General features: G+C 48.6%; 1 long non-coding RNA gene across 2 annotated transcripts; it reads right to left on the bottom strand.

Annotated features, from left to right (window-relative positions):
• Positions 1-3,394: 3,394 nt before the first annotated feature.
• On the bottom strand, positions 3,395-6,337 carry LOC130150025 (uncharacterized). 2 transcript variants are annotated; one of them, XR_008822089.1, is made up of 2 exons: positions 6,217-6,337; positions 3,395-3,804 (listed from the first exon to the last, which is right to left on the bottom strand). It is a non-coding gene; the product is annotated as an uncharacterized LOC130150025 (long non-coding RNA). The 2 variants fall into 2 exon arrangements; XR_008822090.1 differs by lacking the exon at positions 6,217-6,337 and adding an exon at positions 4,173-6,210.
• Between the last annotated feature and the right edge of the window lie 845 nt (positions 6,338-7,182).

The raw sequence follows: 7,182 nt of genomic DNA, 5'->3' as shown, positions 1-7,182 counted from the left end.
CACCAACAGCTGGAGCCTCGACGTGCCCCGCTGGGCCCCGGGCCAGGGTCCGGTCCCCGCCTGCGCCCCCCGTCAGCCCGCGGAGCCGGGGGGAGCGGGCGGTGCGGCCGGGACACCGGGCACTGGCTGCAGCAGCCGCCGAGCGGCAGCAAACCATCACGGGCTGGCCACCAAGCCAAGCCAAGGCTTTCCTGAGCGCCTTTCCCAAAGGGGCATCTTTCTTTCGAGTGACTTCTGGGACAGCTTGTAGGTGCCAGCCCAAAGCTGGGGAGATATAGCGGTGAAAATCGCTTTATTTATGTATTTATTAGCTTTATTATATTTATTATAAACAAAATAATTATTTATTAGCTTTCACAATCGCAACAAGAAAGCTCTCCCAGGGAGCGAGAGCAAATACTGGAGGAAAGAAAGAACCTGGTGTGTGAGCAGTAGGCAATCCTGCGTGGGGACGCACCACTTAAAAGTACCCTGAGAACCGGGCGGCTGCGATACATGGGACAGAGCTGGCCTCACCAACCCTCTCCACTGTTCTGTTTCAAACCAATGCTCTGGAAAGGGGTCTGGTAAAGTCTCTGTGGCTTATCAGGGTGGTTGGGCTTGTTTCTGATACAGGATTCTCCCTCCTCATTCCCTGCCAACAGCTCAGGGTCTGTGCCTTCACTTTCCTTCCTTCAGCCTCAGCAGCACCTTCAGATAATTGTCATGTCTACGAACTGGACCGCAGCTGCCACACTCCGAACAGACCCGCGTGTGCCTCGGCTTTGCTCATCCCTCCCCCTGTAGCCACAGCAACGACCAGTGACAGCCCAGCTGGACCAGCAGACCGTGCCCATAGCCCTGTGTGCAACTCTGTGATACACACCTTGTACCAGGAAATCTGCCAAAACCTTCTATTATTCTGGATCAGCTGGGAAAAAACCCTCAAATCAAGCTGTGAAATTTTTCAAAAAATACATTGTTCTTAACCTCAGTGCAGGTGTGTTTAAGGCCCGAGGCCCCTGCTCCAAGAGAAAGCTGCTCTTTGTGTAAAACATGCCCAGGAGATCTTGGCTGATGGAGCCGTGCAGCAGGGCACAGTGAGGCAGGAGACAGGTCTGTGCTAATTCAACAGGGGTGAAATTCCTTCTCAGCGGCAAATCTGAACACCAGTTCAAGCCTGGATACGTGCAGAAGAATCTTACAGCTCCTGTGCATTTTGACTTACAGAAGTAACTGTGTTATTTGTAAAAGTTAGTCTAACAACCTGACAACTTTGGATATTTTAAGGTTTACATACCCTCCACTCTAGCATACTACTTATTAATGGTTATGCTCTACAGAATTCAATGAAATGCTATGGAGACTTGGGTGCCTCATCTTTTCCTTTCTCATTCTCACACGGAAACAGCATGAGCCCAGAACAATTGCGGAGTGACCATTTATTCCCATCGATTCTGGATAATGCTTTTTCAGGAATATTTTGCGTTTATCTGCCTGGGTCCTTGTGGCCAATCTATGGTGTGTTGTAGTTTTATCACTGAATTCATCAAAGAGCTGTGTGAACGTTTGGGTCCTTGGTCTCCTCATATTTGCAAGGAAACTGTAATACGAACCAACCTAAGGAAGCCAGTACTGAGGAGCAAGGAGCAGCTCAGGCAGAATGGGAAAGATGAGACCGTCCTTGTTACATTTTGCGGAATGCCCCTAGTGCGCTAGCTGACCCTTGCATGGGGCTTTATTACATGAAACACCGGATTACATGCGTGAGAAGCCCAGGAAAGTAGAGGCACCCATGTTCAAAAAGACCCTTCCTCTCTGATTAAATGTGTAACTGCTGCAGGGACTTTGACAAAACAGTCAACCTGAATCACGCACCACCACGTCTTTCCCCACCAGACAGTACCCCAGCAAACACTAATGGTGTAAAACTTCTTACACTCTCAGCCAGCAGCACGCTTGATTTTGCCTGTCTTTACCTCTGTTCCTGTTTTCTTCTAACTCTCATTTCCTTTCTGGTATTTCAGGTTAATGCCCTTTTCATCTGCTTCTCACTTCTGCCATGCTTCACGTCTGTTTTCTGCTGTCCTTTAGAAGACCTAAACCCTTTTGCTTTGCCACTCACTTTCCCTCCCTCCTGTTTCAGATCCCTTTCCAATCTTACTGATTTAACTCCTTTCTTTTTAATTTTATCAAACATCCCCTCTACCCTTTCACTCCAGGGTATTGCCCCACAATCTGTGGGACATAAATAGGTGTGACCCTGAACAGTTCTGTAAATTTACCCTGGATAACAAGTGTTATTTAACTCAAGAGTCAAAGCCTTACCTTGACAAAGCAAAGACGTGACTTTGGTCTTGTGTATGCATATGTGGTGAAAATTTATGAAATTGATTACTGCTTATGGAAAAGTCTTTGTCTTTAATTAGGGATTGCATAACTTGGACAGGGAGCTCAAGAACAACTTTAATAAGCAGGTGGTGTTTGTCCTGAGCCCCCTGAACAAGCAACGTATGAGCAGGACCATCCAGACAATAAATATTGTGCCGGTAACCCCACACTTGGGCATCTGGCCAACGTCCCTGGCGTGTGTGAACCTTACCAATCATGAGATAGCGCACGTCTGCACTTCGCCTAAACTTAAAAGTTTACTTACACTAGGTGTGTAAACTAGTTTTGTTTGTCATCGAGTATAAAGGCAGGCAAGCACTGGGACTGGGCCAGAAGCCTCACCTACAGGTGGGTGCACCGTGTAGGAATTTTCCCAGTTACTGAGAGACTCCTGGTACCAGCTGCAACGGGTCTTCCCAGCCGAAGCGTGGGCCTGGATGATATTTAAGTGGTGATTGGTGATGTATCTTTTTCTTAGTTTCTGTAATGTTTGCAGTAATAATTTGATGCTTCACTCCTATTGCTCTTTTATCATATTGTGCATAATAACAAGCACTGTTTCCTTTTATGATATTGCATGCTATTTTCCTTTATTATATTGTAATATAATAAACAGCATTTTTTATTATATTTGATTTGGAATTCATTTTTACTTAGCATCCAGTCACTCAGCAAAACAGCATATCCAGATGGGGCTGGGTACCACTAACAGCATAGCTGCAACAACATGAAATCCAGCGCGAACCAATTGCTTGAATGTCCATCAGTTGCTGGAATAACTTTTGAAGCCCAGTCTAAACTCCTCGCTACTGACACCACACTGTTATCGGCACCTGACCCACATTAAAATGAGCTCTGCTTTGCTGACTTGCACAACGGTGACAGTACGCAATTACCTCCAGAGCATATTTCCATAGATGTTATTGTGTGCCGCAGAATGTTTACTTAGTGTGTACTAGGACTGGGCTCCTCGTTTTGAAAGAGGGTGTAGCTGAGTAAGGCAGTAAAAACAGGAGCACAGAACTCTGGATTTAACACAGCTGTATTAACACTTGCAGAAAGTACTAGTGTCATGGGGATCGTGAGTCACTGATGTCTAAACACCTGAGGCGGACCTCCATGTGGCCACACAGGCAGCAGTTGGATTTTGTGTGCAAAACACCACCTGGGAAGTCAAATCTCCCTTCTGACGGTTCCTCTGTATCACAGCTGCATGCAGGAAAGGGTCACTGCTGTTGCTCACCTCCTGAGGCCACACTGCATCAGGCAAACAGCTTTCATCCAAAAGATTTCTCAGGTAAAAGGGCTGTGGTTAAACTGTGAGACTGAAGAACAGAGATGAAGAGAAAGGCTGCTTTCACACTTGCTGCAGGGGAAGGCGTTCAATGTGGACTTTGTATCCACGTCCAAGAAAGCAGTGCTTCCAAACAGCTTCTGCAAGTCATGTTATGGAACAATTTTAGTTCAGATCACCAAAGTCCATGTGAATAGGAAACTAACCCACAGGGCTTTAAAACCTACTCCTGCTCAGCAAATAGTAACACTAACAGAAACAGACCTAAATGACCCATGTTCTGATTGCTCAGAAATTTTGCTATTTCTGTGGTGCTGCATTGAGGCAAAACTACATGCAGGATCACTTCATTGGTAATTTTTTAGTAGCACTAAGAACCTGCTGGTATGGATTTGATTTCTGAGGGAAACCGTTTATGCTGTGCTAAGGACACTGATGAAGCATCAGGTTTTCTGTCTGCAATCACACCCTCTTCCCAGACAGGGAAAAAAAAAAGTCTGTTCCTCACCTCAGCGTGCCATCTGTGCGTCCTCCAAACTCGAGATGTAGAATTCCACTGAAATACCTGCTACCAAGTTTACAGGTAATTATTTATTGGATGGCATTACTTCCATTCAAAGATTTCAAAAATACCATTTTACACTTTGAAAACCTTGAGTCACCGGGACAGTTGGGAAAACCTAGCTTCTACTACATTTGCATGTGGCGTGTGGCCCGATGATGCATGGCTCATATTCTGGGTAGCTTACGTTCAGTCCTTGCCATATTCTACAGGTGAGATCAAAATCAACAGTGAAAGACCAGGATAACCTGAATTACTGAGGTAGGGGGAAATGTAAGGTTTTGTGTAATAAAAGATTAAAGACAGATCACTGAAGGAGACCTCAAACTCAGGACCCTTCTCAATACCAATACCGACTCCGTTCCCATGGGAGAGGGTTTTAGTTTTTGGAACAAACATAACATCTAGTCCAGAGGGAAGAAGCCTGTTTAAAGTAAGTTTGACAAATGTTAAACTTGCCAGATAAGAACACTTGTGGAAGAAAACACAGAGAAGAACTTGTATAAAAGCGTAGCCATAGAAGTGCTTATATCAGATTACCACAGCATTCCATGGGCTATAAATTGAATTAATTGCTGTTCTCAGCGTATTTATTTCCCACATCTCTCATGATGCCTTCACTGCAATAGCCCGTTTCCCACGCATCCTTTATACCTCTTTATGCAACACAGTATCCCTGACACCTCCAAGTCCACACAGCACTTGCAGATGCTCTGCACACCCCAATTTGCTTCTAGCATCTTCACACATACCTTTGGCCATCTCCTCTCCCCTTCCCTATCCTGCGAGACCCTCACCATAGTAGTTTTAGGTCTCATCGTTTGCTTACCTATCTTTGTTGGTCTGCAGACGAGTGAAAATGTGATTTGCTGTGTGTGATGGGATTTCAGATACACGCTGCTTAAATCGGTCATATGCATGTGGACTGACAAGCTGGATAATGCCAATACACTCTCCCTGGGTTGAATAATGACTAATGCTCTCTGTCACTCAGCAGAGTGTCTTCTTTATCTGTAACTGACTCTGACAGCATTATCAGAAAGTTACTATCATTGAGACCGATGCTGCTTTGGCAGATTTGGTTACAATCAGCAAGCAGCATCTGGATTTTACAATTACATAAGATTATAAAACCCAACTAAAACCATTAATAGGTGTGACTTATACCATTAGAAGAGGCACTACTCATACAGCTTTTACTGGACAACTGCTCATGTATCTTTTAATTTTGGATTATCAACATCCTTTACTATTTACAAACAGAAGGAATTTAACACTAGCCTTTCTCTCTCAGATCTGACAGTTTCAGTGGAGTTTATTTTGACTTGTAAAAGCATTTGCAACATTTTGCTTCATGCAATTTCCTACAATTTAAACATAAGTTTTCTCCTCTCTGTTTCTTTTAACGGAAGTAATTTCTCACCACAAAGGAAGATGAATTTTGTCTTTTTCTTAAAGGGCTTTCTTAGCGTTGACAGCCGATTTCTCTTGGGTGCAACTTCAAGGTCTGGGTGGTATATTCCAGCTCCTGGCAGGCACGTATGAAGGCTTACCCTAGAGCCAAGCGGACTCAGCAGGGCAGCACCGTGGTCACCCCTACTGCTCCCCTTTTCCTTTTCTTGATGTTGCCAGTGAAATAGGTTTGATATTTTGACGAAATAATTTAAAATAAATTGTTCCTTTTTGGCAGGTGGGGCCAGTTAGGCTGGAAAATTGTGCACAGAGGAACAAATGTTTTCATTATAACAACACAAACTTTGGTTAATCCATATGGTGATCTAATTTGTACCGCAGGTGAAAATACCTTTGATGTTGAGGCTTTTTCAAGTATGAAGATAAACAGATAAAACCTCTCAGCCACCTGCATGCGGGCACGTACGCTAGAAGGGGTTTTGCTTGCACCGTTCGGGGCCGACCCAGAAAGCCCTCTGATGATGAAGGAAGGGGAACACCTTCCTGAGCAAGGAGGTTCTGGAAGCAGGCATCTTACCTCCCGTTTTTTGAGATTCGAAGAACTCCTGCCCAGCCCCATCTGATGTAGCTGTAAAGAAGCGCTACACGCGGTGCGTTCTGAGGCGCGGCAGCAGCGCGCAGGCCGGCACGGCCCCCGGCCTCCAGCACGGCCGGGCCCGGCACAGCTCGGGCCCTCAGCCCAGCGCCCCCGGCCGTGCTGGCACAGCCACGCCACCCGAGCGGGCTCCGAAATCCTACAGCAAACGCGCGGGCAGGGCCCGCTGCCTCAGCCCCGCCGCCGAGCTGCCACGGCGGGCGGGGGGGACCGGCCGCCACCGCGGGGTCGCTCTATCCCCCCGCCGGGAGGGGATCTCTGTGGCGGGCGGCGGCCGCTCTGTCCCCGCCGCTCTATGGTTGGCGGTGGGCTGGCATCGGCGGCGGTGCGGAGCGCTACCGGCAGGTCAGCGCCGGCCGCGGCCCATCACCGCCGTTCCCTTCGGAAAGCGAAGACCCCCCGCCCCGCCCCCACCCCGCCCCGCGCCGTGTCCCCCGCCCCGGGCCTCCGGCAGCGGCGGGGCGGGGCGGGGAGGGGGCGCGCGGCAGGGCGCCTGCGCGCGTGGCGGCGTGGCCCTGGGGCGCCGGGAGGGCTGAGGCGGCCGCGCGGGGGGCGCGGGCTGGGGGCTCGTAAGTACGAGCGGCGGTGAAATAAGCGCCGTGAGGGGGTGCCCGGGGGTGCCCCGGCCCGTGAGGGGGTGCCCGGCCCGTGAGGGGGAGCCCCGGCCCGTGAGGGGGAGCCCGGCCGGCCTGCTCCCCCCTTCACCGCGGTCGGTCGGTGGGTGGGTGGGCTGCTGAGGAAGCGGGGCGTTGGGACTGGATAAAATTGTGAAGGGACGGGTTAAAAAAAAAAAAAAGGTGGAAAATGAGTGGGGGGCATAACTGATATCCGGACGGTGTTTGGGTTTGAGATCCCTTAGCGAAGGGGGTTTGGCCGCCCTTATCCTGT

This window comes from Falco biarmicus, chromosome 5 (assembly GCF_023638135.1).
Source record: "Falco biarmicus isolate bFalBia1 chromosome 5, bFalBia1.pri, whole genome shotgun sequence".
NCBI classification, from domain to species: Eukaryota; Metazoa; Chordata; class Aves; order Falconiformes; family Falconidae; genus Falco; species Falco biarmicus.
Note: the sequence above shows the minus strand (reverse complement) of the source record. Positions and strands in the feature narration are given on the sequence as shown.